Raw genomic sequence first — 26,017 nt, 5'->3', positions numbered from 1 at the left:
AACAAACAAGCACCTTTTAAGCAAGCGCGCTCCATCTTAGGCTGCATCACCACTTGCCAGCAAGACTGATTGCTGACAAGCGCTAGTCTATAATTTTTTTTTTAAAGAATATTAGCCATGTTAAATGACTAATATTCCCTTTACCTCTCCAACTAAGCGTCAAGCTTGTGCTAGGAGTAGGTACGTCAATAGTGCAACGGGCGGGGTTTGAACCGTCGACCTTTCGGTTTTCAGTCCACTGCTTTACCGGTTGAGCTATTGAGGCTTTAAAAAAGGGTTGCGAAGCTGAAGTGGCAATGGACAGAGCATGATAGACGTTGGGGTCCCAAGGTGCTAGAATGGCGACCTCGCACCGGAAACTGTTTCTGCTAAATTTATCCATCATTATAAATAAATAAATAAATAAATAAAACGTTTATTTTTCAATCATATAGTTACACACATACATGGGTTTGATCTTGAACAATTAGTGCTTAATATTATGAATGTTACAAGATCAAGAACTGGCTATCCTAGCTAGATTTTTAGATCTGTGTCATCACTGGCAACAGACTGTTTGAAGATTCTTGTCTTCAAGCATTGAGGAATTTGGAATAGTAGAAATATTACATTACTAGATGGTGCCCGCGACTTCGTCCGCGTGGGTTTTTAAAAATCCCGTGGGAACTCTTTGATTTTCCGGGATAAAATTAAAACATTAAAATAAACATTAAAACTTTTAAATATAAAATTAAAGAATTTTTACTACATAAAAGATACTATTCCATTAAAGAGTATTTAACAGACACAAATTTATAATAAGTTGTAGCATTTTTTTATTAGCATTCTTTAAATTAAATAGTATTGTATTATATTGTTAAATCTAGTAGATATGTATAAAATATAATTATTAACTGTATAAAGATAAGTAATAATAGATAATTCAATTGTAGTTTAAGTCAGTAAGTTGGTTTTAGTTTTTATTTTTTGCATGCCATAATATGGCTTTTTGTGGTGAAACTTTAATAACTGTAACATCTGAATATACATACATACCCACATGTGCAATAAAGAATATTTGATTTGATTTGATTTGATAAAAAGTAGCCTATGTCCTTCCCCGGGTTGCAAGCTATCGCTATACCAAATTTTGTCAAAATCGGTTGAACCGATGGGCCGTGAAAGGCTAGCAGACAGACAGACAGACAGACGAACAGACAGACAGACAGACAGACACTCTTTCGGATTTATAATATTAGTATGGATTGTATTTCAAGGAACAAAACAAATAAAAAGCGTGTTATCAACACTTCCACCCGTCAGAAAGATATATCTTATTTATTTACCCCCAATACAGAAACAAATCCAATATTTTATCCCGAAGTGGATAATTCTTAACACGTATCATAAGTAGTAGAGTCAATCGCAATCATACAAATCCGTCTAGTGATGTTCCTGCGATGATTATTTTATTTTATTTTATTTTATTTGTTTTTTGCAATCAACAGCGATATATACAATATAATTTTACATAATAACAGACTGAAAATAAGGCCAAATAGGATTACAATTTTTTACAGATTACTTAAATAGATATTAAATATAAATTTATAACAGTACGTTTGATAATTTAAACAAGCTTTACAATAATATAATAATATGAAAATATAAAAGTCAATTAACTAGTAAAAATACCTAGTAGGTGATTCACAACATATGTATGTGTGAGTGTATGTGTGTCTGTATAACGAACAGAAAAGAAATATTATCGTAAAGCCTCAATAGCTCAACCGGTAAAGGAGTGGACTGAAAACCGAAAGGTCGACGGTTCAAACCCCGCCCGTTGCACTATTGTCGTATCTACTCCTAGCACAAGCCTGACGCTTAGTTGGAGAGGAAAGGGGAATATTAGTCATTTAACATGGCTTATATTCTTTATATAAATAAAGTAAAAAAAAAAATGCTTTAAATAAGCTTATATGTCAGAGCGAGACCAATAAATTAATCTAGTAGTTTGAGCTGTGCGTTGATAGATCCGTCAGTCAGTCAGTCATTAAATCAGTTACCTTTCCCTTTTATATATTTAGACTAGCTTATGCTCGCGACTTCGTCCGCGTGGATTACACAAATTTCAAACCCTATTTCAGCCCTTAGGGTTTGAATTTTCAAAAATCCTTTCTTAGCGGATGCCTACGTTATAATAGCTATCTTCATGCTAAATTTTAGCCCGATTTGTCCAGTACATTGAGCTGTGCGTTGATAGATCAGTCAGTCAGTCAGTCATTCCATCAGTCACCTTTTCCTTTTATATATTTAGATTTAGGAATGACAGTAATAAGTTGAAGCGTGTAATTTTTTGAACAAATTTGTATTATGACACTAACCTGTTGGTCATGATATATGATTTATCAAACACGATGTATATACGTATGCCTAACTGTCTGATTTCAAGTTATGAGAAGACAAAAAAACCATCGAAATAGCAAAACTATCAGAAAATCTACCAAAATTACCTCAACATAATAAAGTTTCATCTCAACCAGTCGTAAATCTCTATTAGCACTCCGACAACCCTCTGCACTTCATGCATCCCAAAACGTAAAAACACTCCAAACAGCTGCAATATTTCACGCCCCCAAGCCATAAAATATACCCTTCCGAAACAAATAAAATGCTCGATATGATAGATATCGACAATTTCACGACACTATTTTCAACAACCGTTATAGTGCAAGATCCCGGTACCGCCATACATTACCTATTTTCTAAGACACAAAATGTGTGGAATAGAGCTTATAGTGTACATACTATTAATGTGCATTTTTATTTATTTAGATACAAGTTAGCCCTTGACTGCAATCTCACCTGGTGGTAAGTGATGATGCAGAGAAAGCGGGCTTACCTAGAAGGGGTATGGCAGTTTTTATTAAACCCATGCCATGGATGATATTAAGGAATATATTATAATATTCAGGAAATATACATAAAAAATCATCACTCAGACTTTAAGAAAATTGAGTTATTTTTTTACGTACCTTTAGCAATTGATATCTTTAATCTGGCCCTCAGCACAAGCTAGCAAAAAAAATAAGTAGTGTCTGGCGACACTGGGATCTTGGACTATTTCGTTCTAGGATATTGCGTTCATCCCGCCCCGGGCGATACGATTTCATCGAGCACCTTTATTGTCTCTTTCCCACTTATTGCATCTTATATATTTTATGTGTCCCCCTCTCTCTCCCCTCTGATTTTCTATGAAGAGAAATTGGACGACGGTATTTTATTTGATACATTCGGCCCTTGTTTTTTTTTTATTCAGATACAAGTTAGCCCTTGACTGCAATCTCACCTGGTGGTAAGTGATGATGCAGTCTAAGATGATAGCGGGCTAACCTGGAAGGGGTATGGCAGTTTTTATTAAACCCATACCCCTTTGGTTTCTACACGGCATCGTACCGGAACGCTAAATCGCTTGGCGGCACGGCTTTGCCGGTAGGGTGGTAACTAGCCACGGCCGAAGCCTCCCACCAGACCAGACCAGAAATTTAGAAATTATAAAATTCCAAACCCCTGCCAGGAATCGAACCCGGGACCTCCCACTATTAAGACCACAGCGCTCACCACTGCGCCAGGGAGGTCGTCAAAGGTGTTTGGAGTTTTGTTACGACAGTTACGTCCGCGAAGATCATTTTGTTCCGTCGACAATATTGTAGGTGTTTCTTACCGACACAATATAGAAAGAAAGAAAGAAAAGACGTTTAATTTCCAAGAGGTATGAGGAGAGGGAGACGCCCCGCACACCCGCACGTTACTCTCGCTGGTCCACACCGGCATGTCCCCTCCCTGATTGTTAACTCGACCTGTTACGTTGGCGAACACTCCCGTTGACCTAGAATCATGAAATTTGGCAGGTAGGTAACTCTTATAGTACAAGTAAAGGTAAAATTCCGAAAACTGTGAATTTTTGGTTCCATCACAAAAAAAATGTGTTCACGAAAAAATAATTTACTAAATCACAAATAGATGGCGCAGTCCATCATTAACTTGCAGTGTTCTATATTATTAAAGTGTTAGGTATACCGTATACTATAGTACGGAACCCTTGGTGTGCAAATCCGAATCGCACTTGATCGTCTCCAGCACCACATATATTTAAACTAGCTTATGCTCGTGACTTCGTCCGCGTCCACAAATTTAAAACCCTTATTTCCCTCCTTAGGGGTAAAATTTTCAAAAATCGTTTCTTAGTGGATGCCTACGTCATAATAGCTATCTGCATGCCAAATTTCAGCCCGATCCGTCCAGTAGTTTGAGCTGTGCGTTGATAGATCAGTCAGGCAGTCAGTCAGTCAATCACCTTTTCCTTTTATATATTTAGATAATACATTACAAGAGATTTTTCTTCCATACGAATTTCTAGACCCCGTAGTTTCCTGAAATAGAAAATAATGAAGTCCCAAGTAATAGCAGTGTAACGCCTAACCCTTAAATGAATTTCGTGGTCCAGGGGCCCTTTGTTATCCGAAACGAGGCAATTAATGTAATTAATCACTGAGGTTAGGGATAGATTGGGTTCGGATAATGGTTTAGAATGAACTATTTTACTATTGGCTTGAAATAGGCGACCTGAAGCGAATTGCTGGTGATAACTGCGTGATTCCTTATACTCCATACCTTTTTTTTAAATAGAGATAGCGAGCAAACGAGCAGGCGGGTCACCTGATGTTAAGTGATTACCGCCGCCCATGAACATTTGCAGCACCAGAGCCAGCCTTTTAGGAATTTGTTGGTCCGCCCCTTGAATAACCCCATGTTGTAATCTAAAGGGAACACCGCCGATGGGAGTTGGTTCCACAGTTTGCATGTGCGTGGAAAGAAGGATCTGGCTCAACGGACGGTCGAAGTGCACCAGACACCCAGGTGGTGAGGGTGAAATTGCTTACGGTGGCGCGCGGTGGGTTGTAGAAAAAGGAGGGTGGAATGAGGTCAGAAAGCTCTTCAGAGCACTCCCCATTATAAAGGCGATACCTTCGCGCTTTTCCATACAAACTTACACTGATTATTCTAATGTTAAAAAGTCAATCATAATGTTCCACATGGTCTGATAAATCTGCCAATCCACACTTAGCCAGCGCAGTGGACTAATACCCTAATCCCATGGGAACTCTTTGATTTTCCGGGATAAAAAGTAGACTATGTCCTTCCGCGGGATGCAAGTACGGAATTTCGTTAAAATCGGTTGAATGGATCGGCCGTGAAAATAGCAGATAGACAGACAAACAGACAGACACACTTTCTCATTAATATTATTATTATGGATAGATTAAAAGCCCTCCAGGATGTTTTTTTTCCAAATATCCTGTTGACACGATCTTTACTACGAAAACATCAACAAAACAATTATTTCTAAACCCTTTCCACTCAAAATCAAGCCCTTAAAGAACTTCACCATAACAAGTTATTCATGTAAATTAATTCAATCGTTATTGAATAATGCTAAAGCGTTCTACAAAATACCATTAAAATCTCCGTTTAAGCAAATTTAAGGCGCCATTTGGCTCAGAATTGATTGAGCAAATTGAGCAGATTGAGCATTTTACTAGATTTACATATAAATGTGGAATTTGTTACCGAGCTAAATTATAGTTGTTAAAACACGATGGGGTGGAAAAGACCCCAGGCGATCATCTTTGCATTATAGCCTACGTTGGTGTTTTAGGGGTTAAAACGATTTACAAGTAATTGAGATTAAGGAAGATTGAAATCATATTTTAATTCGTTTCAACACTAGGTGGACGGACGACATCAGACGAGTCGCAGGGATCTACTGGATTCTAGCGGGCAAGACCGTGGCCTGTGGAAGTCCCTACAAGAGACTTATGTCCAGCAGTGGACCTCTATCTGTTGTTGATGATGATGATGATGATGTACTTACAAGCAACTTTTTAAATATCGAAGCTAACTTTTAGATTAACTTGACCCACCTTTGCGTATAAGGCCGGGTTTTTTCAAAAATCCTACGGGACGGGAAATAAAGAGGATCTATATTTTCTGCGATACATCACAATTCATTTATAAAAAATCTGATTCAATTCAATAGGTACATCACTATACAAAATACTCGTAGTTCAAAGTATACGCATCACTAAATACAACACAGTTGCCCGTATCCCGAGAATCTACATCACTTTAGCGTTATCGCTCGAAACACAATACATCATATACATCGCGCGCTTTGTACCCGGACGTCCGTTTCCGTTCAACATGTGAACAGTAATGTATAGCTTACATAAATTTATTGTTGAATTTCTGCAGCTTACAACAGCTACTCAGTCATGGGTTCTTCCGATTTTCCCTTGTTCCGTATTGTAAAAGGGGTTTTTTTTTTGTTTTGTAAAATGCAATGTGTTTCTGTAAATTACGCTGTAAAAGTTGTGTAACAAACCTTAATTGGGTTAAAGTTTTTTTGTGTTGTGAAATTTCTCTTCTGTTTTTTCATTTGTTACTTTAAAGTTTAAATACTGAAACGGATGTAGTTTTGCAAAAATTATGCCGGAAGCTTTTATTAAAACAATTTGAACTTCCAATTTTTCTTTTTTTAATGTCGCTAAGGTGTACAAGAAATGAAAGCCGTGCCGCCAAGCAATTTAGCGTTCCGGTACGATGCCGTGTAGAAACCAAAGGGGTATGGGTTTAATAAAAACTGCCATACCCCTTCCAGGTTAGCCCGCTATCATCTTAGACTGCATCTTCACTTACCACCAGGTGAGATTGCAATCAAGGCCTAACTTGTACCTGACTAAAAAAAAAAAAAAATCCATACTAATAATATTATAAATGTCAGTCTATCAGACAGCTTTATTTATTACTAAACTAGCTTACGCTCGTGACTTCGTCCGCGTGGACTACATCAATTTCAAACGTCCATTTAATCCACTTAGGGGCAGAATTTCGAAAAATCCTTTCTTAGTGGATACCTAATTTTTACAAAGAACTCACTCTCCAAATTTCATGTCCCTAGGACCAGCGATTTAGGCTGTGCGTTGATATATGAGTCAGTCAATCAGTCAAAGTTTTAAAACCTAAGTCCAGAACGTCTCAAGCGCCGTGCTTACCGCGTCGCTTACGTGTTTATCCAAGAAGGTTCCTGCGATTAGTTTTTCTTATAAATAAGCCAAGGAAAATAAAGTACACACTTACGTTAGTAAATAATTTATCTCTCTTTAAATAATTTTAAATACATATCAAAAATTGCGGACCGGCAGGATTCGAACCCGCGTCTCCTGGGATCGCACCCGACGCTCTGACGCTCTGCTGCCAGTGACAAAATCTATATATATAAAAGGAAAAGGTGACTGACTGACTGACTGACTGAATGACTGACTGACTGACTGACTGATCTATCAACGCACAGCTCAAACTACTGGACGGATCGGGCTGAAATTTGGCATGCAGATAGCTATTATGACGTAGGCATCCACTAAGAAAGGATTTTTGAAAATTCAACTCCTAAGGGGGTGAAATAGGGTTTTGAAATTTTGTAGTCCACGCGGACGAAGTCGCGAGCATAAGCTAGTCTATATATATAAAAGGAGAAGGTGACTGACTGACTGATCTATCAACGCACAGCTCAAACTACTGGATGGATCGGGCTGAAATTCGGCATGCAGATAGCTATTATGACGTAGGCATCCGCTAAGAAAGGATTTTTGAAAATTCAACTCCTAAGGGGGTTAAATAGGGGTTTGAAATTTTGTAGTTCACGCGGACGAAGTCGCGAGCATAAGCTAGTCTGTGATATGTATGTTCACTCAGTACTGAAGCGACTGTTAATGCCATCTAGTAGCGACACTTTGCAGCTAGCGAAACACTTGTTTTCTTTCTTTGAAATATAATATTATCAAAGCCATATCCGGACTATAATAAGAAAAGTACCGTTCAATCATAACCCTTTATTAATAAGACGCCATCATAAAGTGACAGCGTGCAATAGACGGAATAACATGGGGTATTTTACACCCCATTTGACGCCATTCCTGGTAATTATATCATTTACGTATCAAAGGGTTGACATGAGACTTTTATATTTTAAACAAGCTTATACTCGCAACTCCGTTCGCGTTGATTACACAAATTTCAAACCCCTATTTCACCCCCTTAGAGATTGAATTTTCAAATATCCTTTCTTAGCGGATGCCTACATTATAATAGCTATCTAAATGCCCAAAACCCCCCATAAAACATGCACGAAAACCCCACACAAATCTTCAACGTATGGTTTACCCCAACACCGGAGCATCCTCAGGAGTTAAAGACTGTACTATACAGGGTGTAACCAGAACGATGGCAAAAACGAAGGCAGGTAGTAGATAGTACATGATTACTGATATGATATGATTTGACGACCTCCCTGGCGCAGTGGTAAGCGCTGTGGTCTTATTAGTGGGAGGTCCCGGGTTCGATTCCTGGCAGGGATTTGGAATTTTATAATTTCTAAATTTCTGGTCTGGTCTGGTGGGAGGCCTCGGCCGTGGCTAGTTACCACCCTACCGGCAAAGCCGTGCCGCCAAGCGATTTAGCGTTCCGGTACGATGCCGTGTAGAAACCAAAGGTGTATGGGTTTAATAAAAACTGCCATACTCCTTCCAGGTTAGCCCGCTCCCACCTTAGACTGCATCGTCACTTACCATCAGGTGAGATTGCAGTCAAGGGCTAACTTGTATCTAAATAAATAAAAAAATGATACCACGAAAACAACGCGATTTTTTTATTTTAAAAATCCTATAATTTCGTAAAAGTTTAAACAATTCAACATATGACTGACGCTCGTCAACGAACGTTGCATAAGTAGGCCACTCGGAGTCAACGCTGCGTCGTAAGCGGGGCATTGACCCGAGTTCTGCACGCTATACATTGCGGGTTTGAAAAAGACTAAATCATCAACACTACAAAATGAGGCAAATGGTTATTGGTATTGGATAGTGTTTAGGTAGTCTATATATATAAAAGGAAAAGGTGACTGACTGACTGACTGATTGACTGACTGATCTATCAACGCACAGCTCAAACTACTGGACGGATCAGGCTGAAATTTGGCATGCAGATTGCTATTATGACGTAGGCATCCGCTAAGAAAGGATTTTTGAAAATTCAACTCCTAAGGGGGTGAAATAGGGTTTTGAAATTTTGTAGTCCACGCGGACGAAGTCGCGAGCATAAGCTTTTTTTTTTTTTTTTTTTTTTTTTTATTAACTATCAAATATTGAACATTTTACAAATACTTTTAACACAACAAAAAAACCACTAAGGTTTAGTATGTTGCTTATCATTCCGTCCATTAATCGAGTTTGGGTATAGTATAGCTAGTATAACAATAAAGTTTTTGCTAGCGTTCTGGTTACATCCTGTATACCACTATGTTTCGCACGACCAATCTATCAAATAGAATTTATAAAATGAACGAAGAAAGTACTATAATGAAAGTAAAGACCTCAAATAGAAGAGACACGCCCCCTTAAGAAATAACAGCGCGGGGTATTTCACACCCCATTTGACACGGCTCCCGCTAATTATGACATTTACGTATCAAAGGGTTGACATGCGGCTTTGTATAGCAATATAGATTTATGTCTTACTAGATGATGCCCGCGACTTCGTCCGCGTGGAGTTTGGTTTTTAAAAATTCCGTGGGAACTCTTTGATAAAAAGTAGCCTATGTCCTTCCTCGGGATGTAAGCTAACTCTGTACCAAATCCCATCAAAATAGTTTTAATTGTTGGGCCGTGAAAAGCTAGCTGACAGACAGACACACTTTCGCATTTATAGTATTAGCAAAAATTTAATATTTAAAATTATAATATAAGTAAAAAGTACGGGCTGAAATTTTGCATGCCGATAGCTATTATGATGTAGACATCCGTTAAAAAAGATTTTTAAAAATTCAACCCCTAAGGCGGTAAAATAGGGGTTTGTGTAGTCCACGCGGACGGAGACGGAGTAGTTTAAACATAAAGACTTCAAATCGAAGAGACGCGCCTATCATAGGTGTGAAATGCCCCACACACAGTGGGGTATTTCACACCCCATTCGACACGGCTCCGCTAATTATGTCATATTTACGTATCAAAGGGTTGACACGAGGCTTTGTATAGCAATATAGATTTAGATTGTATTACAGTGGTATTACAAGTGTTTATTTTATTAATACAAGCTAAATATCATTGACTTATCTAAATATATAAAAGGAAAAGGTGACTGACTGACTGAATGACTGAATGACTGACTGACTGACTGATCTATCAACGCACAGCTCGAACTACTGGACGGATCGGGCTGAAATTTGGCATGCAGATAGCTATTATGACGTAGGCATCCGCTAAGAAAGGATTTTTGAAAATTCAACTCTTAAGGGGGTGAAATAGGGGTTTGAAATTTTGTAGTCCACGCGGACGAAGTCGCGAGCATAAGCTAGTTGATTAATAAAAACGCACCGCGCCCGTTGCGTTATCTCTGCATTGATCAATAAAACTTTGTATAAACTAAACCTAACTATTAATACAAGCTAAATATCATTGACTTATTTAAATATAAAATAGGCACGGGATGTTCGCGCTCCCGATCGGCCCGTGATATCACTGGGGGCCATGCCCGAAAATCAGCGCTGCAGTCGACCGAATGCAGCAATAAGCTGAGGCAGCGCCCCGTTCGGCCAAGATAGACACTAAGCTAGTTTTAAGAAGTGGGTGCCTGGGTCTTGGGGAACCAAGGAGCATGGACACTGGTCGGCTCCTTGGTTCCCCAGGGACTACGGCACCCTACCTGTTTATACCTATTTGTAAATTTGGCTGAATAAAAGGTTTTTATTATTATTTATTACTTCGTATGGACACTGGACAGGGCCATTGAACAAACAAAATGGGACCGACTCAGTAGTGCTTTAGCACCAATGGAACCTCAGTGACGTCTGGATTTCAAACGGGTCGTTCATTAGTATCTAAGAGGTGGCGCTGATTTATTCAGTTCCAAAACCGTGAACAATTTTGTTCGCTTGGGCATTACATATCTTGTCATTTATATCGATGCTATATATGTTTGGTTTATAATTTAGACAAAACCCAATCAAAGCTACGTGACGAATTAACCCTAAGAGGGTGAAATAGGGGTTTGAAATTTGTGTCGTCCACGCGGACAAAGTCGCGAGCATAAGCTAGTCAGTATATTATAAATGTGAAAGTGTGTTTGTTTGTTGGTTTGTCCTTCAATCACGTCGTAACGGTACAACGGATTGACGTGATTTGCATGGGTATAGATAAAGACCTGGAGAGTGACATAGGCTACTTTTTATCCCGGAAAATCAAAAAGTTCCCACGGGATTTTAAAAACCTAATTCCACGCGGACGAAGTCGCGGGCATCAGCTAGTTGTTTATAAATAAAAATTCGAACAAGAAGCATTCCCAGTTATTAACAGACCTGCATAATATTATTTATTGATGGAAAAGTGCCACTTTTAGCCAAAACGTCAATATATTATTTCGTTGAGAATGCGGCGGAGTGGGAAACGGAGATATTTTATTCAAGAGCGTACTGTACCGGCCGATTTAAATCGATTGCAGTTTACAGTATGTACCACCCGCCCTCCCACTACTAAAGAAGCAGGAAAAGCAAAGCAATACATACAGTAGACTTACATACAGTGAAGTAAACACCGTGAGGAAACCTGCATGCATGAGAGTTCTCAAAGGTGTGGGAAGTCTGCCAAACCGCAATTGGCTAGCGTGGCGGACTATGTCCCAAACGGCGGCGATAGCCTGGTGGTTAAGACGTCGGCCTCCTAGTCGGGAGGTCAGAGGTTCGATCCCGGGCACGCACTATTAATTTTTTAGAGTTGTATGGGTACGTTTCAAGAAATTAAATATCACTTACTTTAACAGTAAAGGTGGAAACCTGCATGATTGCGAGTTCTCCATAATGTAATCTGCCAATCCACACTACGCCAGCGTGGTGGACTACGGCTTAAACCCTTCTCATTCTGAGAGGAGACTCATTCTCAGTAGTGGGCTAATGATGATGGTGACTATTACCAAAGCTGCATATTTATTGATGGAAAATGCCACTTTTAGCCAAAACGTCGATATATTATTTGGTTGGGAATGCGGCGGAGTGGGAAAGGAAGATATTTTATTCAAGAGCGTACTGTAGCGGCCGATTTAAATTCGATTTACTATTTCCACTTGATTTATTTTCTTTTTGACGATAAAAGGGAATTATTTATGGTAGATTTAACTATTTGTGGGGATTCAGGCGAGGCCTTACTGTATATTTACAGTCATCATCATCATCATCATCGTGATCAACCCATCGCCGGCTCACTACAGAGGACGGGTTTTTTTCTCAAAGAGAAGGGTTTTGGCAAAACTCTACCACGCTGACCATGTGCGGATTGGTAGACTTCACACACCTTTGAGAACATTATGGAGAACTCTCAGACATGCAGGTTTCCTCATGATGTTTTCCTTTACCGTTAAAGCAAGTGATATTTAATCATTTAAAACGCACATAACTCCGAAAAGTTGGAGGTGCGTGCCCGGGATCGAACCCCCGACCTCCGATTAGAAGGCGGACGTCCTAACCACTAGGCTATCACAGCTTTTTTTTACAGTAGGTACGTGGCAGAAAATAATACACATCGGGCTTTAGAATGTTGGTGTTGTCTCTGTCACTCATACCTATGTGACGTTTTGTCCGTGTCAACGACAGACAACGCTCTACGAAACCGCTATCTCTTTCTAAAGGTCGTGTACAATATGTTCTGCCGTGTACCGTACAGAAATAGCTTTCATCCCAGAGGGAAAAGGGTTACTTTTTATCCTGGAAAATCAAACAGTTTCACAGGATTTTTAAAAACTAGTAGGTACGGATGGGATGGTTAATTTTCATCTATTTTCTTAAGTTGCTTGTTTCGAACATTCTAAAAGACTCTCGATACTTTACTATCGGTTCGGAAAGTAGATCCTACTGCGAAGAGCCGGCAAGAAACTCTACATCTATCTGTTTCGAGATTAACTTGCAAGTTTTATAGGACATAGCTACTACGACCCACATTCTCACAATACCTAGCTTAGATCTGTCTGTGTGTATGTCGTGTACAGTTCAGGAGTTATGCAATGTCTGCTTTGTGGAATTTATAGGCTTCTGCGCGCTCACTCGGAGATTTGCAGCGAATTGTGCGGATTTTCTGATGACCGGGTAAAGTCAGTATCTCTTACAAGTCTAATATACTCGTAGGTATAATATTCATCATCATCATCAATCGATAGACGTCCACTGCTGGACATAGGTCTCTTGCAGGGACTTCCACACACCACGGTCTCGCCGCCATCCAGCGCCATAAGATTACACCTACCATACCTAGTGGCGTGCACAGGGTTTGAAGCCAGGGTAGGCATTAGTCAGGTAGGAACCTGTTTACTGGCAGGTCATAATGAAAAATATCCATTGAGCTATTACAACTGGGGTAAGCAGTGCATTTATTCCTCTATGACCTGCACGCCACTGACCATACCCCTTCCAGGTTAGCCCGCTACCATCTTAGACTGCATCATCACTTACCACCAGGTGAGATTGCAGTCAAGCGCTAACTTGTATCTGAATCAGGTACCCTTATTATAAATGCGAAAGTATGTTTGTTTGTTGGTTTGTCCTTCAATCACGTCGCAACGGTGCAACGGATTGACGTGATTTTTTGCATGTGTATAGATAAAGACCTGGAGAGTGACATAAGCTACTTTTTATCCCGGAAAATCAAAGAGTTCCCACGGGATTTTAAAAAACCTAATTCCACGCGAACGAAGTCGCGGGCATCAGCTAGTGAAATTTAAAAAAAAAAAAACGTTAGTATGAATTATGTGCAACGACAAACGGCAAAGAGAATTCTAGACAGAGCTAAGTTAGGTAGGTATTATGCTTATGTAGGTCATGCGCTCTTTGCCATTGTTCTACAGATCTTTAGCGTTTCCAATTAGTTTCTACAGTTTTTGAATGGAATATGAAAATCGGAATGAAAATCTTACAATTTTGATGGAATAGAGTCTTAGACTGTAGACTGCATAAAGCAAGTGATAGAAATTAAGTACCATAAGATCTATCTTCCTGCCAAATGTCATGATTTTAGGTCAACGGGAAGTACCCTATAGGTTTCTAGACAGACAGAGAGACAACAACGTGATCCTATAAGGGTTCCGTGCCTCAAAAAGAAAAAGGGAACCCTTATAGGATCACGTTGTTGTATGTCTGTCTAAAAAAAAACTGGCCAAGTGCGAGTCAGGCTCGCGCAATGAGGGTTCCGTACTACAGTCGTATTTTTTCGACATTTTGCACGATAATTCAAAAACTATGATGCATAAAAATAAATAAAAATCTGTTTTAGAATGTACAGATGAAGACCTTTCATATGATACCCCACTTGATATAGTCACTCACTTCGAAAGTTGAAAATACTAATTATTAGTTCATGACCACAATTTAATTTTTTTGTGTGATCTAACCCTAAATTCACGGTTTTGAGATTTTTCCCCAAATGTCAGCTATAAGATCTATCTACCTGCCAAATTTCATGATTCTAGGTCAACGGGAAGTACCCTGTAGGTTTCTTGACAGACAGACAGACAACAACGTGATCCTATAAGGGTTACGTTTTTCTTTTTGAGGCACAGAACCCTAAAAAATAAACTCCAACACCCAGCCCAAACTCTTGGACAAGCCTAGTGTATGTAGATATGATATTTGTTATTCCACGCTACATTCTTTTAATTGGACAGTGCATAAAACCGGGGTTTTGTACTGATTACATAATGTATACAGGAAGATTTTTTTGGTTTTGCACATTTTTTTTTATGTTGCATGGAAACGAAATTTAATTAACATATATTTTTTATTTTTTCATTTTACTTAAGAATACCAAAGTTATCGTTTACCAAAGATATCCACTTTTGAACAGATGATTAGGGTCACCCTACAAACGTTATCTTCAGCTGTTGATTAAATTACACGCTTTCACACCCGATGACGCGCGCGGCGGCCGTTGACCTCTGCGCGCTTTAATATCGTCTTAGATGCGAACTTGGTACTTTTTTAAGGGAAAACGTCAGAGTCAGCTAGCGTGCTTATCGCGTGCTTTGTTTACGAATAGTATGACCATGATTTGCGTATTTTAAGGTAAAAAGATTATTTCAAAAAAAGTACAAAATTATGAATGGAAATGTGTTCTATTAACGATACAGAACCACCAAAAAAAATTTGTGCAAAACCAAAAAGATCTTCCTGTATAATGTGCGGCTTTTCTAATGGCTTCACTTCACATTCTCCAAAAATGAAAGAAAGCCATTACCAGTAATGAGGCCCTCACGTACTTTAATGTATTTCCTGTTTCCGATTTTGGTAAATTATCGTGAAAATCACGATAATGATTTTCCATGAAATTTTACCCGAAAATTTAATCCTTTTTTATGCTTTCCTCGTGATTACCTACTCGTGAGTAGAATGCAATGCATCTACGAGTACCACTGGTTCGGAATGCCTTTCCTACCGAGAAGATCTAAAGTCTGTAGATCTAGCGTTTTCAGCTGTACCTACCAGTGGCGTGCACAGGGTTTGAAGCCAGGGTAGACATTAGTTAGGTAGGAACCTTTACTGGCAGGTCATAATGTAAAATTTGCATTGAGCTATACAACTGGGGTAAGCAGTGCATTTATGCCTCTATGACCTGCACGCTACTGGTACCTACCTACGTTACTACCATAGATTAATTATTGGTCTCGCATGGTTAATGTTAGTCAGTCAATTTCTCTTTTTAGACATAGATATTATATATAAAATATCTTCTTTTTTTTGGTTTTTTATTCAGATACAAGTTAGCCCTTGACTGCAATATCACCTGGTGGTAAGTGATGATGCAGTCTAAGATGATAGCGGGCTAACCTGGAAGGGGTAAGGCAGTTTTTATTAAACCCATACCCCTTTGGTTTCTACACGGCATCGTACCGGAACGCTAAATCGCTTGGCGGCACGGCTTTGCCGGTAAGGTGGTAACTATCCACGGCCGAAGCCTCCCACCAGACCAGACCAGAAATTTAGAAATTATAAAATTCCAAACCCCTGCCAGGAATCGAACCCGGGGCCTCCCACTATTAAGACTACAGCAATCACCACTGCGCCAGGGAGGTCGTCTTCTTATTCTATTTCACCGCTTTACTTTGTTATAGCGTAACTTAAGTTTCCATCATCATCATCAGCCTGTGGATGTCCACTGTTGGACATAGACCTTCCTACAGCGGCACCACACCCGGTCCTCAGCCTTCCTCATCCAGCCACTTCCCGCCCTCTTTATATCGTCGGTCCATCGTGCTGGAGGGCGTCCCACACTACGCTTGCTAAACGCGGTCTCCACTCAAGGACTTTCCGGCTCCAACGGCCATCGCCTCTACGACAGGCATGACCTGCCCACTGCCACTTCAGCTTGCTAATAGTTTGGGCTATGTCAGTGACCCTGGTTCTCCTGCGGATCTCCTCATTTCGAATCTTATTTCTCAGGGAAACTCCTAACATAGCCCTCTTCATAGCTCGCTGAGCGACTTTGACTTTGTGAACAAGGCCGTTTGTCAGCGTCCACGTTGCAGCACCATAGATGAGTACGGGAAGAACTTTAGTTTTAAGTTTTTACGTTTTTAGGTAATTAATTATCACCACTACATCATAGTATTGCATATTTGGCAATTGACTATCAGAAAGTGTACAACAGTAGGCAATTTGAATAAATGATATGACTTTGACTTGACTTTGACTTTGATCATAGAGATTATAGAGAACAAGATAGGATTTTAAAAAAACACTTTTTGACGACCTCCCTGGCGCAGTGGTGAGCGCTGTGGTATTAATAGGTCCCGGGTTCGATTCCTGGCAGGGGTTTGGAATTTTATAATTTCTAAATTTCTGGTCCGGTCTGGTGGGAGGCTTTGGCCGTGGCTAGTTACCACCCTACCGGCAAAGCTTTAACTTAAACATAATATCACTTTTCTCCCAAACCGTTTAAAGTAAAATCGCAGCGAAAAGAAAGTAACGTTTCCTCTATTAAAATGTCATTTTATTTAAAACAGACAAATGTAAGGCGATTTGCGGCGCAATAGAAAGGTACTCAGCGTTATCTTGAGAGGGGACGGAGGAGAGAGGGGGGAGGAGGAGGGATCTTGAAAAATGTCTGCGGAACACTCGAGAGGAGGACGGGATGTTGGGTTTTAAAGAGCAAAGAATTATTACATTTCGTTTAAAGGTGAACGCGCATTACCGCGCATTACAATAATAACAGCCGCACTCAGAGTCGCTAGTCGTTACCTACTTAAGATTGAGTTAAAACGAGACAGATTTATGTCATAGATATAACTCTGTCTCGTTTTAACTATACTGAAGTAACGATTAAGCGACTCTGAGTACGGCTGTAAGACCCATTACACACGGTCGACTAGTCACCTGACGACTCAGTCGACGCCGACGACCGTGAGAATCTATAAATTGATATAACATATAGGTTGAATTTTCAAAATAATTTTCTTAGCGGATGTCTACGTCATAACTCATAATAGCTATCTGAATGCCAAACAGCCCGATTCATCCAGTAGTTTGAACTGTGCGTTGTTAAATCAGTTAGTCAGTCAGTCAATCAGTCAGCTTTTCCGTTTATATCCTATCCATACATCCATACATATTATAAATGCGAAAGTGTGTCTGTCTGTCTGTCTGCTAGTCTTTGACGGCCCATCCGTTCAACCGATTTTGAAATTCGGTACAGCGATAGCTTGCATCCCGGGAAAGGACATAGGCTACTATTTATCCCGGAAAATCAAAGTGTTCCCGGGATTATTAAAAACCTATTTCCACGCGGACGAAGTCGCGGGCATCATCTAGTATTTAATATTCATAAATGTGCGTTCACCTTTGATAGGAAAGAATTATTATATTTCCTGTAAATTTAATTTGAATCCTCCGGGAATTGATTTTAAGAGGGATTTAAATCATAATTTGATTTCGTTGAGCCCTCTCTGTCTCTAGGACCCACGATTTCCGTAATTTTTGCAATGACAGACTTTTAAGGTACTTAGGCTTAGTTAAAAAATAAAAGAGATTTTAATTAGAAAGAGATTAGATTATTTTGTAATACTGGCAATTATTCGAGATTTTTGTTGTGATGAATTTTTTTGAGGATTTTTGATAATTCAACCCCTAAGGGGGTGAATTAGGGGTTTGAAATTGTGTAGTCCACGCGGACGAAGTTTTCTTATAAAAGAAAAATATAATTGATGAAAGCATTCTATTACTGCATTGTTTTGCTCCTGATGAATTCGTATATTCATCTCTTAGTTTCCCTACTATAGAACCACTGACCTCTACTAATACATGTAGGTACGCTAGATCTGTGATTGCCGATCTGTTTTTGAAGCAACTTGATTTTGGCCGTCTTGTGTCTTGTCATGTGAGCGTACTTAGAAGTCAGTGTTTGTGACATCTGTCAACATAGTGTCAACACGACGACATATGAAAGTGCTCGATTACGGTAAAATGACTGCAACAATGTCATGATTGCAATCACATATGATTGGTTGACGCTCGCTCAGTAATGGCTACAATGCATTACTGCAACAAGAGTACCATAAATTCAGCGAATCTACTAAACTATGACTGTTTAGAGATATATACTATCTGTGTTTAGAGATAAGCGTATTCAATGTAACTTAATTTATTATTACTTGGTAACTACAATTTTGTTACATGAAAAATAAAAATAAAATAAATAAATAAATAATCATCATTATTATATAGAGCCTCAATTCAATAGCTCAACAGGTAAAGGAGTGGACTGAAAACCGAAAGGTCGACGGTTCAAACCCCGCCCGTTGCACTATTGTCGTATCCTACTCCTAGCACAAGCTTTACGCTTAGTTGGGGGAATATTAGACATTTAACATGGCTAATATTCTTAAAAAAAAAAAAAAATTATGACAATCTCCATTGTTGTGATTGGCGGAATTTATGGTATTCTTGTTGTTGCAACAATCTAATACTGAGCGACGGTCAACTAATCAGAGGTGCTTGCGATCGTGACATTTTAGTTACCATTATACATACGGTATCCACGGTACGATACATTATAGTTAAATGCGCATGTAAACAATTGCGATTGTAATAATGATTGATCCAGGTTTTCCGGAGTCCGACCTACTGTGTCAATTTTAATCTTCGAATCGGCCCAAAAAAGAACTGTCATTTCGTATGGCACACCTCTTCCAGCGCACATGGATATATCCATTTCACTATGCGGAACCCACCATTTGTCTCTGTAGAATATTCGCCTCACCAGCCAACTAGTTTGCTTATTCAAGCGGTATTTCGCTAAAACACGGATGCAAATTTAAATTTTGGCGTGAAAGATACAGAGAAATGTTTTATGAAACGTTTTTGGGGTTTCAAATAAACGACTACTTTGCAATTTCCTCAAAATTCAATTCAAAGGGTTTTGATGATAATATTCTTAGTAAATAATTATAATAAGTACTTAGGTACCTAATTATTACAAATTGCAAATCATAAGTCTTCATCGTCCGACTGCTTAGCATAGGGCTTAAGTCATAGTCCATCACGTTGGCATAGGGCGGATTGGCAAACTTGTATGACCTTTGATTTGATTACGAACCCTCAGGCATGTACGTTTCTAAGCAACTGACATATTTATTGCATAATAGTTAAAACGCACAGAACTTTAAAAATTAGAGGTGCATGCCCGGGTTCAAACCCTGAACCTCCCGAATAGAAAGCCGAACTCTTTACCAGACTAATATCACTTAAAAAAATTAACCCTGCAGTTAAATATCAAAAACACTGAACTAAATTCAAAATTAAACTTATGAAATTGACATAAATAAATAAAAATTAACACATAAATTCATTCACAGAAATTGATATTGAACCTCTTGAACGAACTTCAAAACCCGTACACAATAGGCCAAAAATATTGCACACATGAAATTCTATAGAAAAATTCCAAAGACTCAACTCATATATCATTCATCGTGCCAAGTATAGATAATGGCCGATCATCAATATCATACAGTCGATAATCTATTTACAACGCGTGACATAAAAGGGGTACGGGCTTGGCAACTACCCAGTCGATAAGATTGCAGGACATTTTTCCGGCCCGCCTGATAGATAATCACTGAAGTGGTTTGGATAATATAAACTTTGGGTGGGCAATGTTAATGTAAAGTACGCGACAGGTCGAGATGGTACACCCGCACGTAACCCGCGCTCGCCCGTACCGTGTTAGTGCGGGCTTGTGGGGCGTTCTCTCTCCGATTGCAATTTCATTTTGGGGGGGGGGGGGGGGGGGGGAATACTTTATTGCATACAAAAATCATAATCATAATCATTCATTTATATGCATAGATTGAGGTAGGTACAATAGATGTTATGTTTCTGGGTATTCTTTTTGGTCCGAGGACACCTTTCAAGCACCTTCGTCTCCACCCAACGTCTATCGGTTTTCCGAACTATGTGCTCTACCCACGCCACTTCAGTTTCACAACCAGAGCATTTTGAAACTAAAATGTTTAATTAAGTTACTAACATAGCTAAAAAGGTCTACTGTTACTAACAAATTATGGATGAAATTTATTAGTTATTATTATTAAAATCATCAAGACATTTTACGGAGTTTATTTTAACAAAATGTAAGATAGAGAAATGCCTTATATAAAAAATACTAGCTACAAAGATAGAAATAAACCACAGTAAAATATTACTCCACTCGTCTCAGGAAACACAAACGAGAAAATGGCGTCAAAAATTATAACATCCCTCTTTTTACAAGTCGGATACAAAAGAATACAACGCTGGCTCGACTCCAAACTTCAGTGCAAGACATTTTTCCGTGCCGTCTGATAGATAATCACCAGAATGGGTTGATATAAATCTTGTGCAATGTTTTTGGCCCGAAGTGCACTTTGATCTTGAGGTTGTTGTGCTTTACAATGGATAGTGGATTAGGAATTGAAGTAAATAAATGTGCTTTTCAATGTAATATAGTATTTCTAGAACATACAGGGTGTAACCAGAACCACAGAATATATTATAATAGTACTAACGTACCAGAACGCTAGCAAAAACTTAGCATTATTGTTATTCCGAAACACAATCCAATACCAATAATCATTTGGCTCATTTTTTAGTTTTAGTGATTTAGTATTTTTCAAACCCGCAATGAATAGCGTGCAAAACTCAAGTCAATGCCCCACCTACGACGTGGTATTGGCTTTGAAAGGCCTACTGACGCATCGTTCGTTGACCTCTAGCGTCAGTCAGATTTTCAATATATTATCGTGAACTTTTATAAAACAGGATTTTTTTATATTTTCGCAGTTTTTTTGGTGTTATCATAGTATAATAATTATAAGTATAATATGTAATAAGTATTTTAAGTATAATTATTATGTACTTAGCTAATTAAATGAAGGACAGATCTTTAATAACATAATGTACATTACAAACTAATTAATAATTTAAACTAAAACTAAAACCTTAAAAAATATAATATTATAACTAAAATATATAATTAAAAGGAGTCCCTTTAGGCAAGGTTCCGAAGATACTGGCAGCGTTCCCCCTTTGGATAGCTAGGCTAATTAAATTAGCTTATTGGAGTGTTCATTGTGATCAAATAAAAAAGTTTTCTTTCTTTCTTTATCATATTATATTATCACTTATCAGTAATCATCAGCAGTAATCACCTGTCTTCGTTTTTGCTAGCGTTTTGGTTACACCCTGTATAGTACCGTTACATATATTTAGAGCCTCACTAGCTCAACGGTCAAGGAGCGGACTGAATTCCGAAAGGTCGGCAGTTCGGTTTTTAATAAAAGCAAACCCCTTGCAAGTTACCCCGTCCATCTTAGACTGTGTCATCACTTACCACCAAGTGGGATCGCAATCAAGGGTTAACTTGTATGATGTAATCACTACCCATATTATAAATGCGAAGTTGTGTTTGTTTGTAGGTTTATTGGTTTGTTGGTTTGTCCTTCAATCACGTCGCAACGGAGCAACGGATCGACGTGATTTTTTGCATAGGCATAGTTAAAGACCTAGGGAGTGACTTATTTGGGCTACTTTTTATCCTAGAAAGAGTTTCATCAAAGAGTTCCCATGGGATTTTTAAAAACCTAAATTCACGCGGACGAAGTCGCGGGCATCAGCTAGTGTATACGTCCCGCAAATTGCTAATGCGCGTGGCTGCCATTTTAGTGACGTCCGCACTAGACTGAAGGTTCGCGCTGATGATATATTTTTATTTCAGCTGACGTCAAAATGACGTCATTTCGATGTTAATGAGACATGGATCCAGCGCAATAGCAATTTGCGGGACTTATAAAATGAAAAGGGGTTATGTAAATAAAATATTACCCAGTTGTATAAAACCTACTTTGATGAGGCTATCTTAATTAGAACGCGGCAAAACTTGAAACGAACCCAAATAGCTGTGAAAATCGGCCACGACCTTTGCTAAAAAATAGTTAAGCGTGAAATTACGGTACCGTACAGGTTCCGTAGACCGTCTCAATAGCAGCAGATTTGTTGTTTCAACCATCATGAAGGAAAATATTTAGAGATAATCTAAACTAAACTTAGAGTATCAGCATCTTTTTCTTTTAATATTGCTAAAAAAGGACGGATCATGGATTTTACATATTTTAAAGACTCTAAATTTTAGTGCACACATAAAGTCACGAGGTTTGACAGCTCTAAATTAAATTTGAAACTGTCAAACTGTGTCCTTTTCATATTACATTAGTAAGAAATGGATGCGAATATTCTGAAATTGTGTTGTGTTCAGAATCAGTGCCATTGTCTGTTTATGTTCTCAAAGGTGTGTCAAGTCTGCCTATCCGCACTTAACCAGCGTGGCGGACAGTGGCCCAAATCTTTCTTATTCTGAGACGAGACCAGTACTCAGTCAGCGATGGGTTGAAATGATGGTGATATAAAAGTCTAAGGCTTTAAATTTAATTTGCCTACGGATCTCTAAAAACAATATGCACTGCTAAAAGTGCAGAATATATCTATGAAGGCAAACAAATAGAATGACTCGCGACGCCTTTCCTGGAGAATAGCCAGGCTATATAACATAGGCTATACAGGGTGTAACCAGAACGCTAGCAAAAACTTAGACAATGATAGTACTGATGATTACTGATAAGATAGCTTTCCAGGTTAGCTCTTCTCTTAAACTGAATCAGCACTTACCACTAGGTGTGCTTGCAGTCAAGGGCTGACTTGTATCCAAAAAAAAAGTATCACTTGCTTTAACGGTGAAGGAAAACATCGTGAGGAAACCTGCATGCCTGAGAGTTGGCCATAATGTTCTCAAGGGTGTGTGAACTATACCAATCCGCACATGGCCAGCGTGGTAGACTATGACCAAAACCCTTCTCACTCTGCGAGGAGACCCGGCGATGGGTTGATCATGATGATGATGAATCATAACGTTAAGTTTTTGCTAGCGTACTGTATCTGTATTTATTTATTTCGATTTACTTATACAAGCGCTCACGAAAGTCAGATCGGCATAGAACAATACAATGATAAAATAATTGTTGTGGTTACACCCTGTATATAACTGGGGATAAATAATATGTATGGAAAACCTCACCCTTGAATGTAAAATACGTTGAATAAAGGAATCTCAAATAGGGTATTTTCAATAGTTCTGGTTTGAAAAGTGCAATATTGCTTTCGGATTTGAATTTAAATCGTACATAAATCTATCAAAATGTATTGAAGACTTTTCTGGTATTACAGTTTTAGGTTTAGCCTTCTAGATCAAAGGTCTGTGTTTAGTTCTCGCTTAGGTATGGAAGGTGCTTTTTTAGAGAAATACTAGCTGACCCGGCCCGGCTTCGCTCGGGTGGAATTTAGAAAATTGGCGTGGGGTAGAATTTTCAAAAATCCTGAACTAAGTCTACCTCGTTTTAACTACCTACCTAGTTTTAACTTTTAATATGAAATTGTTTACTGTCCCAAAAAAAAAAAAAAAAAGTACCTACGTATTTTTTCTTTTGTAACCGAAAACCCAAATATCAATTTTCATGAAAAATGACGGACTTTCATACAAACTTCCATCCCTCATTTAACCCCCTCGGTAGTAGAATTTTCAAATATCGTGAAGTACGTACTTTTTTATTCTTAACCGAAAGTCTGTTTACCAGTTTTCATCGATGTAACTTTAAAACTAATGCACTTTTTTACAAACTTCCACCCCCCATTTATCCCCCTTAGGGGTGGAATTTTGGAAAATCCTTTCTTAATGGATACCTACTCTTTACAAAGAATACACCCTCCAAATTTCTTGTCTCTAGGATAAGTAGTTTAGGCTGTGCGTTGATATAACACAAGTCAGTCAGTCAGTCAGTCAGGACTTTGAATTTTATATATATAGATATATAGATGAACAGATAAATAGATTTAGGATTTTTTATGTGCACTACTGTTGTCGCCACGCTATATGTTTGTCCAGACCCTTAAGCGAATCTGACTAGAGTAACATGACCAAGAGATTTTAATAAGCAACCTTTAAAAAGGGTCATTTTAGAAATCACCTTTATTTGCTTAACAAAGGCCTTTATAAAACCTTAAAAGAGAAAAACAACCTTCGGCTTGCCCTATTCATAATATTGCAATGTATATAATTCTACTCAGTGCTTACGACACTTTGACAAAACCTTCCTTAGACATAATTATGGTGCAGTAGAAAAAACATAGAGTAGCTACCATACAGTTCAGAAATGACCGGCGACAGAAGTCTGTTGGCTTGCAAATAGGTACTTGTATGGCTTAATCAATCCAAGATTATTTTACGGGCGCAAAATAAAAGTTTTATTTATTTACAAGCTGACTTCGTCCGCGTGGATTTAGGTTTTTAAAAATCCCGTGGGAACTCTTCGATTTTCCGGGATAAAAAGTAGCCTATGTTACTCTTCAGGTCTTTATCTATACCCATTGCAAAAAATCACGTCAATCCGTTGCTCCGTTGCGACGTGATTGAAGGACAAACCAACAAACCAACAAACAAACACACTTTCGCATTTATAATAATATGGATACCTAGTGATAGCTAGTACTAGCATAGAGTAAGCCGGTTTGTATAAATTTTTTTCCACTTCCATGCATATTTTAGAAATTTTGGCCAAATTAATATGCATAATCATTTGACTGCGAAATTCAAATATAAAATATTTCATTGTGTTGAAATCAGTACCCATATTATAAATGTGAAAGTGTGTTTGTTTGTTGGTTTATAGGTTTGTTGGTTTGTCCGTCAATCACGTCGCAACAGAGCAACGGATCGCCGTGATTTTTTGCATGGGCATAGTTAAAAACCTTGAGAGTTACATAGGCTAAGTACGTTTAATCCCGGGAAATCAAAGACTTCCTACGGGATTTTGAAAAATCTAAATCCACGCGTACGAAGTCGCGGGCATCAGCTAGTATAAAATAAAATATGTTGTAACTGTACAATTTCTAAACAGTGGTAAAAAGGCTAGAAGCATCTCATTAAGATCGGAATTTTAGCATCAACGGAACGTGGACGATACGACAGCTTTTGTATCTCAAGTGTTTTGGCGAGAGCTTAGGCTATAGAGTCATTGATTTGGTTTTTTGTCGGTGGTCTCTTCGAGTGTCTGTCTAGACGATTAATGAGAAGTTTTTATGTTACAAAAGGTAAGGTACGAATGTTTAGTAAATATTTTTGTAAGGACATTTTTCCCACTTATAAAGTACTAAGCTAGCAGACAGACAGAAACATTTACGCATTTATGATATTAAATAAATAAATAAATAAATAAATAAAAATCTTTTTTATTCGTATAAACTTTTACAAGTACTTACGAATAGTCGGATGCATCTACAACTGGTTCGGAATGCCTTTCCTACCGAGAA

General features: G+C 38.5%; 1 protein-coding gene across 7 annotated transcripts in view; it reads left to right on the top strand.

The window, feature by feature from the left end:
- Positions 1-26,017, top strand: part of nrm (neuromusculin) — a 506,208-nt gene that overhangs the window by 351,433 nt on the left and 128,758 nt on the right. The window lies entirely within an intron of this gene.

The sequence above is a fragment of the Maniola hyperantus genome, chromosome 25 (assembly GCF_902806685.2).
Source record: "Maniola hyperantus chromosome 25, iAphHyp1.2, whole genome shotgun sequence".
Taxonomy (NCBI): domain Eukaryota; kingdom Metazoa; phylum Arthropoda; class Insecta; order Lepidoptera; family Nymphalidae; genus Maniola; species Maniola hyperantus.
This window is presented reverse-complemented; position numbering and strand designations above follow the sequence as displayed.